Source organism: Erpetoichthys calabaricus, chromosome 2, assembly GCF_900747795.2.
Source record: "Erpetoichthys calabaricus chromosome 2, fErpCal1.3, whole genome shotgun sequence".
In the NCBI taxonomy this organism is placed as follows: domain Eukaryota; kingdom Metazoa; phylum Chordata; class Cladistia; order Polypteriformes; family Polypteridae; genus Erpetoichthys; species Erpetoichthys calabaricus.
Window position 1 is genome coordinate 20444064 of NC_041395.2, and position 9192 is coordinate 20453255.

The window sequence follows — 9192 nt, forward strand, 5'->3', positions numbered from 1 at the left end:
TTTCACATCTTTCTATCTATCTAACAGATAGATAGATAGATAGATGTCAAAGGTGCTATATGATAGATAGATGTCAAAGGCACTATATGATAGATAGATGTCAAAGGCACTATATAATAATAATAATAATACATTTTATTTATATAGCGCCTTTCCCATGCTCAAGGCGCTATATATATGATTGATAGATGTCAAAGGCACTATATGATAGATAGATAGATGTCAAAGGCACTATATGATAGATAGATGGATGGATAGATAAATAGAGGCACTATATGATAGATAGATAGAAAGATGTGAAAGGCACTATATAACAGATAGATAGATAGATGTCAAAGGCACTATATGATAGATAGATAGATGTCAAAGGCACTATATAATAATAATAATAATAATACATTTTATTTATATAGCGCCTTTCCCATGCTCAAGGCGCTATATATATGATTGATAGATGTCAAAGGCACTATATGATAGATAGATAGATGTCAAAGGCACTATATGATAGATAGATGGATGGATAGATAAATAGAGGCACTATATGATAGACAGAAAGATGTGAAAGGCACTATATGATTGATAGATAGATATGAAAGGCACTATATAATAGATAGAGAGATAGACCTCAATGTATAGCAATGCAAGGCGCTATATAATAGCTAGATATGAAGGGCACGATATTAAAGATTTGTTGGCTTTTTACAGAAGCTCTTTAAATAAACAGATAACTAAACTTCTGACTTCGAGAATCACTGAGTGATGTCACTTCCTACATGAAAAGAACAAAGCCTCGTAAAATAAATAAATAAATAAATAGTCTACTCTGCCCTTTCGTCTGCGGTGACCAGTCCAAGCGGTCATTAAGGTGGACCCTCAAGTACCCCCCTCAACATCCCTAAGCAGTTCCCCCCTTCTCGGTGACACGTGACGGACTGTCGCAGGTCCTCCAATATGGCAGCATGTCCGTCTGTCACACTGAGGTGGTGTCTGAATTCACAGTTTTTATTTATTTATTTATTTATTTTTTTAAATCTGTGCGTGTGGACCGTGACCTGAAGTGCCAGCCCGCTGTGTCCTGGGTGTGTGTTTTAATCTCGATACTCCTCATCTTTTCCTCATATGTACCACCACAGTCCCTGGAGCTAAGACAGCGCTTGGCACTGCCATGTCCTTTAATGGTGACATGGCTGCCTGTCCGTCCGTGGTGTCTGTCACTCGTGTAATAAACGTAACACCTGAGCCGGTAACGGAGCCCAAGTCTCTAGCGATAAGACCGTTTGATTCGGACATCTTGACTTGGCTACCTGGCCATTAGTTAGTTTAAGTCATCCCTGCAGTGGTAGTCAGATTGTCACGTACACTTTACAGGTCAGAGTCGTGCAAATAACTCTACTAAAAGCCCATTTTAAGCACAAAAGGGCACCCCATTGTTCAACTTGGATGAACAATACTGGGAGTCCGAACAGTAAAGGCACACAGCAGGCGCCATGAACGTCTTCACTCATCTGACTCCAGTCATCTCCTCCTGGAAACTTAGAGTTCAGCGGCGTCTCGGGCAGCACTGCGGAGCTCCACGAATGACCCGCAGGACAGTGAACGGCTTGTATTGGCAGTTTACCAGCTAGGACAGCTGGCATGAGGCTCGTGCCCGACGTCCTCTGTCATTGGGTCAGCTCTGCAAAGTGAAAGCGCAGCCCCGCTGCTCACAGTGCAGACAAATCATCGAGCACGGAGGTGCAAATACTTTAAAATAAGAACTCAAGCAAATATTTGGAACTTTTCCCTGTCATAGTAAACAATGCTTTGCACTTACCCGCCGTCTGGATGGCACTCCGAGGGTCACCTTCAACATTCAGGGTCTGCTTTCTGTACAGCAAGAACGTCCTGTGATTACTCTGAGCTTCCAATACTCCATGTTAGAAACACTTAAGGGTGCAGAAGTTGACTGTGAAAGCTTCTGGGTGTCAAGAATGGCGTCTCTCCTCACAAATGCACACGTGTACAGATATATATAAATATATAGGGATTTGAAATGACGGATTTATACAATGTTAATATTTCTTTTTAATGCTGATGACTTTAAATTACTTGAATCCTTAACAATAAAGAATTACAATGTCTTGGTATTTTTATGAATTTCCATTTGTGACGGTGAGTATTGTGCATTTTTCCAGATTATGAATCCATTGATTCTTTCCAACATGTGTATTCAAATCAGGGGGGCAGCCAGAGCCTGTCATGGCAGAACAGGAGGAGGCGCTCCAACAAACGGTGCAAACAGCCAGCTAACATCCAGTCCAAGGGTAACAACATTCATGAAGGCTAAGAGTGGAAGACAGCGGTCAATGTGAAGGCCATTTTGGTCACCCCTCTAATTAACGATCTCTAGGTTTCATTTTTCATGAGCCTCAGGTACACCAGGGGTCCCCAACTCCGCTCCCGGCAGGCCGCAGTGGCTGCAGGTTTTTCATTCTAACCCTTTTCTTAATCAGTGGCCACTTTTTCTGCTAATTAACTTCTTTTCCTTTCATTTTTAATTGACTTGTTTTTTAAGATTTGTTCCTCCGAATTGCTTCAATCCTTTCATTAATTGGCACATAAAGAGAAATGAAATGTGAAGCGAGGGAGCCGACAGAAGACCAACTATAAGTCAGGGCCTTGAACTCTAACCAGTTTCTCAATCAGACGCCGAGTCTTGTCGTTAATTAAACTCGTTCTTTAATTCCATGTCATTCTGCATTAGCAGACATTTGTAAGAGTGCTGGTCAGATCAGCATTCCTGAGACCTTCACCTTTCTTTATTTTCAGATATTGTATGATGGTCACAGTTTGCTGGTCGTGTTTTGGCTCATTTTAATAATAATAATTCATTACATTTATATAGTGCTTTTTGTATCTCATTATTGTTTTTTGCTGCCAATTTAAGGAAGTAGGAACAATTCAGGGGTCGGAGTCTTCAAGAGCAAGTCAGTTACAATGAATTCAAATGAAGTTAATTAGCAAAACCAAGTCACTCATTAAGAAAAGGGTGAGAATGAAAACCTGCAGCCACTGCACTGCTGACCGCCGACGTACACGACGTCAATTTTTTTTTCACAAATCAACACCACCTGCCATTTAAAATCAGGCAGTCGCAGCATTTAAATCACATGATTGTAATCGGACATTTTCATTGGTAGGCGGTCTTTCCTCATTGGTCAGTGAAGTTGCAGTTTGTAAAATCCTGTGTCCACACTCGCTTCTTCCATCTTGCTATGACTGGAATGAAGACATATTTGGCCACTGCCACAACCTTCTGACATCAGGACAGACCTACTGTAGTAACTCCAAAAATTATCCATCCATCATCCAACCTGCTTAATCCTAACACAGGGTCACGGGGGGTCTGCTGGAGCCAATCCCAGTCAGCACAGGGCAGAAGGCGGGAACCAATCCCGGGCCGGGTGCCAACCCACCGCAGGGCACACACACACCAATTTAGGATCACCATTGCACCTAACCTGTGGGAGGAAACCCACGCAGACACGGGGAGAACATGCAAACTCCACACAGGGAGGACCCGGGAAAGTGAACCTCAGGTCCCCTGTGAGGCAGCAGCGCTACCCACTGCGTCACCGTGCCACCCCTCCGAAAACTAAAAAAACTCAATTCTGAACAAAATGGCAGTTACTCGGTTTTTCCATTGCATGTCAGAGCTGATGTGTGTTATTGATGGCAAAAGTACCCACCGCGCGCCCAACCTACCTGGTAAGGGGTCTCTCTTTGAACTGCCTTTCCTAATTTTTTTTGGGGAGTTTTTCCTCGTCTTCTTAGAGAGTCAAGGCTGGGGTGCTACCAGGAGGCAGGGCCTGTTAAAGCCCATTGCGGCACTTCTTGTGTGATTTTGGGCTATACAAATACACTGACAGACTGAGAAGATCATTCCTCCCCCAAACTATGCGACTCTTCAATTCCACCAGAGGGGGTAAACGTTGAACATTATTCAAGTTATTGTCTGTTTTTTTACCTGCATTTTTTATTACTCTTTAATTTAATATTTTTGCTGCTGGAATATGTGAATTTCCCCCTGGTATTAATAAAGTATCTATCTATCTATCTATCTATTGTGAAAGTACACCATTTTGAATGTTTAAAAACTGTTACAAATATAATAATTCATTACATTTATATAGCGCTTTTCTCAGTACTCAAAGTGCTATCCACACAGGAAGGAACCGGGAACTGAACCCACAATCCACTTCCACAGTCTCCTTACTGCAAAGCAGCAGCACTACCACCGCGCCACCTGTTACAAAGGACCCAGTTCACCGAAGGCTCTCTCTGTCGACGTATTCCAACCAAAAGGGACGAACCTTTCAATCGCATTATTAATATTTTATTATTCTCTCAATCTCAAGATGAAGTGAACAGAAGAGAGTGGCGCTGCTTTCAGAAAAAAGAAAAAGGCACAGGAAGAAATGTGAAAAAAGAATGAAGGGGCATTATGGAAATACCTCAATCGTAATTAATAATTAAACACGTCATTTTTTTGTCGTTTTCATGTTTTGGTTGATATGTATTGCGTTTTGTTTTGTAAGTGGGCTTGATAACCTCAAGGACCACCCCAGGCGACAAAAACCCTTAACTATGCCACTGTCCAAGACTGCAATATAACAAATTCATTGAAAATTGGGGCAGTCAAAATTATAATAATTCCTCAGGGAAGAAAGAGAAAAAAAATAAAAGATTTGCAAATTGCCCCCCCGGGTGGAATTGAAGCGTCGCATAGTTTGGGGGAGGAACGATCTCCTCAGTGTGTCAGTGGAGCAGGACGGTGACAGCAGTCTGTTGCTGAAGCTGCTCCTCTGTCTGGAGATGATCCTGTTCAGTGGATGCAGTGGATTCTCCATGATTGACAGGAGCCTCTGCGGTGGGTTGGCACCCTGCCCGGGATTGGTTCCTGCCTTGCGCCCTGTGTTGGCTGGGATTGGCTCCAGCAGACCCCCGTGACCCTGTGTTTGGATTCAGTGGGTTGATGGATGGATGGATGGATGACAGGAGTCTGCTCAGCGCCCGTCGCTCTGCCACAGATGTCAAACTGTCCAGCTCTATGCCAACAATAGAGCCTGCCTTCCTCACCAGTTTGTCCAGGCGTGAGGCATCCTTCTTCTTAATGCTGCCTCCCCAGCACACCACCGCGTAGAAGAGGGCGCTCACCACAACTGTCTGATAGAACATCTGCAGCATCTTATTGCAGATGTTGAAGGATGCCAGTCTTCTAAGGAAGTATAGTCGGCTCTGTCCTCTCTTGCCATCAGTATTGGCAGTCCAGTCCAATTTATCGTCCAGCTGCACTCCCAGATATTTATAGGTCTGCACCATCTGCACACAGTCACCTCTGATGATCACGGGGTCTATGAGGGGTCTGGGCCTCCTAAAATCCACCACCAGCTCCTTGGTTTTGCTGGTGTTCAGTTGTAGATGGTTTGAGTCGCACCATTTAACAAAGTCCTTGATTAGGTCCCTATACTCCTCCTCCAGCCCACTCCTGATGCAGCCCACGATAGCAGTGTCGTCAGCGAACTTTTGCACGTGGCAGGACTCCGAGTTGTATTGGAAGTCTGATGTATATAGGCTGAACAGGACCAGAGAAAGTACAGTCCCCTGTGACGCTCCTGTGTTGCTGACCACAATGTCAGACCTGCAGTTCCCAAGACGCACATACTGAGGTCTGTCTGTAAGATAGTCCACGATCCATGCCACCAAGTATGAATCTACTGCCATCTCTGTCGGCTTGTCCCTAACGAGCAGAGGTTGGATGGTGTTGGAAGGTGCTAAATCCAGAAACATAATTCTTACAGCACCACTGCCTCTGTCCAAGTGGGAGAGGGATCGGTGTAGCATGTAGATGATGGCATCCTCCGCTCCCACCTTCTCCTGGTATGCGAACTGCAGAGGGTTGAGGGCGTGTTGAACCTGTGGCCTCAGGTGGTGAAGCAGCAGCCGCTCCATGGTCTTCATCACATGTGACATCAGAGCGACAGGCCGGAAGTCATTCAGCTCACCTGGACGTGAGGGACTGGGGTGATACAAGATGTTTTCCAAAGCCTCGGGACTCTCCCCTGTTCCAAGCTCAGGTTGAAGATGCCCTGTAGAGGACCCCCCAGCTCCAACGCACAGGCCTCGTTAGTATATACTAGGACTAGGGCTGCATGAAGAGTTATCTGACTCAAGTCAAGTAAACCAGGTGACCAAAATGTGCAATCCAATTGGATGTCTAGGGGAGCTCCTCAATAGGGAAGGTCTGCGAACCCTCAACAGGCACCCCAACATCAGTCCTCTGATCACAAGCCCCACACAGGGTGCATACCCTGTGTATTGGAGAGGGCAGCTGTGGACTCAAATGAGCAACGGTAGTAATGTCTGCAGGCTCGATTGAGAGGCACCACTCTTAGAATCTTTATAAGAAGTCATTTCATCAGGTCAAAAACCAGAGAAATAGCTAAACTTCAGAAAGAAGGCAGAGGATGCCCATCTTAAGGGGTAAGGCTAAACTGCCATATCCTGGTTCTTCATAGTTTCCATTACCCCTGTACGTGGCATCATCACAAAATACAAGGACACACCTTCTGTTAGAAACAAATCTGGCTGTAGTCTCAAGTGCAACATATCAAAGACTTTGGAGAGGAAAATCATCAGAGATGTCAACAAGAACCCACAAATGTCCATGAAGAGAACTATCACTGAACTGGCCTCTTGTAGACTTAAGTTTGTCAAGAAAAATCTGTGAAGGCCCCTAACAGTGGTGAACTCCACACAGTGGCATCTCACAACCAGGCTAAAGTTTGACCAGGGCCGTTTGAAACATAGGGATGAGCTCTGGAAGTCTCTCCTTTGGTCTAATGAGACCAAACTGGAGTTGTTTGGGTACAAGGATGTTACTTTTGGTTGGAGAAAGAAGGGAGAGCCCTTCAACCATAAACACAGAGTTAAACATCAAGGTTAGAACACAACATGGATGGGGTTGTATTGCTGCTTCAGGCACATGGGATCAAGCAGAAGGAACATTATGTTGACATTTTGAAAGATAATGTGAAGAAATCTGTTGGGGAGTCACATCAGTTCTGTGTTCACCTGACAGAAAAATAAAGCTTTCACAGAAAAGAACATCATACCTACTGTTAATCATGGAGGAGACTTGGGGATATTTTGGGGGTACTTTGCTGCATCTGGAATGAGTGCAGGAAACAAAGAAATCTCAAAACCATTGAGACATTCTGGAGTGAAACGTCCTGCCCAGTGTCAGAAAGCTCTGTCTCAGTCGCAGCTCATGGACCCTCCAACAGGATAAGGAGGCAAAGCTCTCAGCTAAAAGCTCCAAGAATGGCTAAGAACAAAATATTGGGACTATTCTGAAGTGGTCTTCTACGAGCCCTGACTTGAATCCTATTGTACATCGATGGAAACAAGCAGTCTGGAGAAGACCCCCCTTCAAATATAACACAGCTGGAGCACTTTGTTTATGACAAGGGGGCCAAACGACCCGTGGGACAGGAGCAGAAGACTCGCGGTGAGCTCCATAAATCACTTGTGTGCACGGACTGCAAACTCTAAAGGCGGTGCAACAAAATATTAGGTTAGGGGGGTCCCATCACTTTTTTTCCCCCATTCCATTTCCATTTGTGTTATTATTTCAAATATTCTGTTGAAACAAAACTCTGAAACAAAGTCTGATTTTTGTCAAATATGAAATAAACAAAATGGGGCTCCAATGACTTTTGTCAGTTTCCAGTTATTGCAGAGACAAATGTGGGGGTCTTTTTGTGGAGGGGTACCCAGAAATTTGTCCATTTAAGGATTTTGTCTTAATTTGTTTGGAAGTAATTATCAATATTGCTATCCCTCTCACTAGAGAACTTTGAGAGTTTTGGATTCCAGCAGTATCCTGATGTTCCCACCCATTGTCAAGGACGTATCTGGGACCTGACCTTCTGCTCTGGTGTTGTCCCTCTCGATCTTACAGAAGATGAACTCACTAGAACTGATCCTTTTCTCCTTTCATTTAATGCTAAACTTACTTTTTCTATTACTAAGCTCCCCAGCCTCATATTGTTCCGTAAGACCATTCTGGTCTTCTAGAATTGATTCCCACATGGACTTTTATTATTTATCCACTCTTGAAGAATTGGTCTCATATTATAACACTGGACTCAATGATATTCTTAATTCTCTCGCTCCATTAAAAACCAAATCTGTTTCTTTTTCTTTTTTCTGCCCCCTGGTTTACGATTGAACTTTGGCTTCTGAAAGCCAAGGGCAGGCACCTTGAATGGTTATACAAAAAAAAAACTGGACTCTCTGTCCACAAGGAGATGCATAAAAATCACGTACTTCATTATAAGGACCGTATCGCTCAACCCAAATCCAACTATCACACTCGGTTAACTTGATGTAATAAAGGTAACACCAAGTCTTTGTCTTCATTACTTAATGATGTTACTCGACCTCCAGACTCTTTACCTTCTCACCTTTACTCGACTGCTTTCTGTAATTCTTTGATGTCCTTTTTTAATGAACGAATCCAGAGGATACATCAGCGCCTCCGTCCAGATTCTCTCTGTTACTTCTTCTGAACTACACTCATCTATTCACTCATTCTTCTCTTCCCATCTTCTCACAAATCTCAGCTCTCGTCTGTAAGTTACAGTTCTGGTCAGAGCCTGGTCCCCTTTATCTCTGCTATAATCCACTCTTCTCTCACTACTGCTACTGTTCCTTCATCTTTTAAAACTGCTGCAATAACTAATTTCAATAATTTTTGCCCAATTTCAAATGTGTCCTTCATCCCCAAAATTCTTGAAAAACTAGCAGCTATCCAACTTCACTCCCATGTATCCTCTTTAATAAAATCCCTGTGTGCGTCCAGGTGTCCGTGTGTGTGTGTCTTCTGGTGAAGTGCGCATGCGCTGGGCACGGTGTGATGCGCGATATTACTGTCAGAGAAAGTTAGAGGCGTTTTACGGAAATACAAACCAGTATTACTGCGAGAGGAAATTAAAGGAACACAATACAGTGACGCATATTACAGCAACATACAAGCCAGTATTACTGTCAGAGGAGATTAAAGGCATATTTCCGACGTGCACGCCTGTATTACCGCCAGAGAAGATTAAAGGTATATTATGGACGTACAAGACAGTATTACTGTCACAG